Raw genomic sequence first — 3530 nt, 5'->3', positions numbered from 1 at the left:
GAGACTGTGGGCACAGCATCCCAGAGGAAGACTGGACACAGCATTTAGCTTCTCTGAGTATCTGAACAAGGGTGAGAAGACTGAAGCTGTAGGATTTATTAAAGTCTGCAGAAATAAAGGCAGAGAAAGGAAATTTAAGCTGTGTTAGAGCCATCAGGACTTATGTGAAAAGAACCAATAAAAAGAGCACATGGCCAGTGGACAGCACTCACGTCACTTACACTGACTCAGAAATGACTCCAGACTTTACTGAGAAATGAGCCATTGACTGAATATCCACGCTCTTAGAATTGGAGAGATAAGGGGCCCCTGAGGTTTAATCTTCTCCATTAACCAATGCCATAGAATAAAAATTACCTACCAGGTAACACAGAGAGGTGTCCATTAAAAATAGAGTTGTATTTCTATTTGTTTTGCCACAATACTTACTAAGTAGCATTATTTTTGAATATTTATTCTTTAATTTCTAAGATTGTTCCCCCTCCCCCTGGTTTTACACATTCAGGCAATTTGGTCATCTTTCTTGACACAAAGAAACTAAAATGGACCTCGAGGCAAGATAAGACCATGAGAAGCAATTAGAAATGTACTTTTAGCATGGCATGAAACAGGATAATCACCAAATAGGAATCTCCAGGAAAGTTAATTCTGATTTTCTTACCAAGTAGTGCTAGCATATGGATCATAGACTATACACAAGGATATCTTGGAATGTTATATATGTGTGTGTGTATACATAATATTTCTATGTATAACCATTTCTATGTAAGCCAAACTATCAATTGTTTTTATTTGTAGAATCTCACTTCTAAATCTTTATAAAATGTAAATGAAGAGTAAATAAAAACAGTGATTTATGGAAACCGTTAACAGTTAAAGAAAAGTTGTTTATTTGAAAATTACTGGTCTTTAAGATATTACTATAACATGAAGAGAAAAGCATGCTACATGTGAAATACATGCATGTAACTTCCTTTGTGCATGATGTTGCTGCATTATATTCTGCTTTAATTTCTTTAGAGGTTGCTCGTCTTACACAAAAGTGAAGAAGTCATTGCCAGAGCCATTTCCTGGGGTAGCTGCAATAAGGAGCCAAGAGATGAAGTGGGGCTCTGGGTTCAGGGGTCAGTGTATTCTGCTTTACTCTTGTTCACTGTCTTGAGCCTTGTCTTTGAGACAGACTTCTAAGAACTATATAATATGCTTAGGCAATGGTACCAAAGTGGTGGGCAAGATCTGGTATTCAGACAGAATTTGCTGTTTCTCTTCAATAAGTGTATTTTACATTTTTATAAACTTTATTATAAAAACCATGTAAAACTTACACATAGAATTTGGTAATGAGTCATTCTCCCCAGATTATTGTGTATCAGATCAGGGCCATAGCAAGATTATCTATCAATGAATTGAATAATATGTTTCACATGTACACACAGTGCCAGCAGTGGAACTGGACTCTGGCTTACATTCTGCTCTGTCATTTGGCTGTGGAGCCAACAGCTAACTCACACTCAGTCCCTCATCTGTAAAACACAGAAATAACAGTCCCCAAGATTACTAAGAGCTGGTACGATGCTAGGAATAACACACAGATAATCGTATTAAAAAGCCGTTTGAGCCATCTTCTTCTGCTATCAAGGCAATGATAAGGAAGAAAAAAAAGGTTTATTTCCCATGCTTGGGGGAAGAGAAAACATGATCAAAATATACTGTATGAAAAAAATTTATTTCAATGAAATAAATTTAAAAATAATTCTAATGTATGAAAGGCACGCTGTACCACCTCAAGCAACCCACATACAATCTCTGGCACCAGCCGATTATTCTCCAACATGAGAAACTTAAGAACAATGCAATTCAGTCAATGATCCCAGGTAGTTCTCTCATCAGTCTCAATCTCACTTCACAAGGCTACTGCAAAGTCACCTAAAACATGTCTGTGGGTGTTCTGTGTTATGCTGGCAATGAAGAGGAAGCCAAAGTGGTTTTTATTTTTAAGATGAGAAACATATTTTAATTTCTGTATGTAGGAGTGCTTTCCTTGCATGTACCTATGACTTTGGAGGTGAGAAGGGGATCAGATGTGGATGCTGGGAACTGAACTTGCGTCCTATATACGAGCAATAAGTGCTCTTAACTGATGCCAAGCCACCTCTCCATATCCAAGTTCTAGTTGCATGTTTTGTGGTAATTATTATTATAAAATAGATAGTAATGTACAAAGGTAATATAGAGATTACATATCTAATGGAGAACATTTCAACCGCAAAACCTTCACAATAGAATTTGGGGCAGACTTCATTTGAAGAAGGAAAACCTTGAGATGTTAGCTTTATTTTTATATACCAAAATTGTTAAATCAAGAAAGACACAAGACAAAAATCTTCCAATATACAATAAAGATACTGCAGGGAGGAAAATGTTCCTGGTTAAAAATAATTAGGAAGAGTCACATACTAGTATAACTTTGGATAGCTGGATAAAGTCAACACATTTCCTAAGAAGCAATCCTAAAAAAGTTGGCATTACAGAAAGATAAAACACAAAGAATGTAGAAGAAATGAACACTATCCAAGTATTACCCTTTCACGCGTGTTGTCTAGCCTAGAAAATTTGTTCATATGGTTTTTCAAATAAGGGAACACAAATATTTCCAGTCATATATCTACTTGAAACAGAAACAAGGGGAAGGCACACATTAATAAAGCTATATTGCGGTATAATAGACATCAGGCAGAGGCTACATTAACGAATTTAACCATCTGCAAATTCTTTCAGGTCAGGCAATTTACCAGTATACATTACACAGAAAAACTGCCGCAGAAAAGAACTTCTACAGTGGTGACAGAACCAGAACGTAACAGGATACAAATGCTATAAAGGAAATTAGCTGCAAAATTAGTACATAATTAAAGTGATTTATTTATTATTACCAAAAGATTTACTAGAAAACCACAATAAAGAGTAAATAATTGATAAGAAGCATTTTGCCCGAGAATAAACCATTTTATTTAAGATTGACCAGAAGACTAACAGTTATTCACCATTAATCTATCTAAACAGGGTTCAATTTACAATGCTAAGAAAATAAGGGTTTTCCTGTGGGAATTTTTAAAAATTCAACCATATATTCAAGGTTATGAAGTGAGAAAAAGCAAACCTCTTTCAGTCATAGAGAAACTCATCCTCTTTACTCATTAGAGGAGTATGTGGTAGGGATGTTGATACACTCGCTTGGTAGAAGTGCTTGTCTTACAAGTATTAGGACCTGAGTTCGATTCCCAGAACCCACATAAAAAAGCTGGGTATGGTGTTGTGCACTAACAGTTCCTGAGCTGAGCAGGCAGAGAAAGAGATCCTGGGGTTTCCTGGCCGGCCAATCCAGTTAGTGACTTGGTGAGCTCCAGGCCAAAGGCCCTGTCTCTGGCAAAGCCAAGCCAAGCAAAAGGAACAACAAAAAAGTAGATGGCTCCTGAGGAATTACAAACAGGTTGTCCTGTGTACAAGTATGTGTACATACACACACACAC

At 36.6% G+C, this 3530-nt stretch overlaps 1 protein-coding gene across 1 annotated transcript in view; it reads right to left on the bottom strand.

The window, feature by feature from the left end:
- The window catches only part of Stxbp5 (syntaxin binding protein 5), a 143119-nt gene that overhangs the window by 21839 nt on the left and 117750 nt on the right, over positions 1 to 3530 (bottom strand). The gene's annotated exons all lie outside the window — the stretch shown is intronic.

This window comes from Microtus ochrogaster, linkage group LG4 (assembly GCF_000317375.1).
Source record: "Microtus ochrogaster isolate Prairie Vole_2 linkage group LG4, MicOch1.0, whole genome shotgun sequence".
Lineage (NCBI taxonomy): Eukaryota > Metazoa > Chordata > Mammalia > Rodentia > Cricetidae > Microtus > Microtus ochrogaster.
Note: the sequence above shows the minus strand (reverse complement) of the source record. Positions and strands in the feature narration are given on the sequence as shown.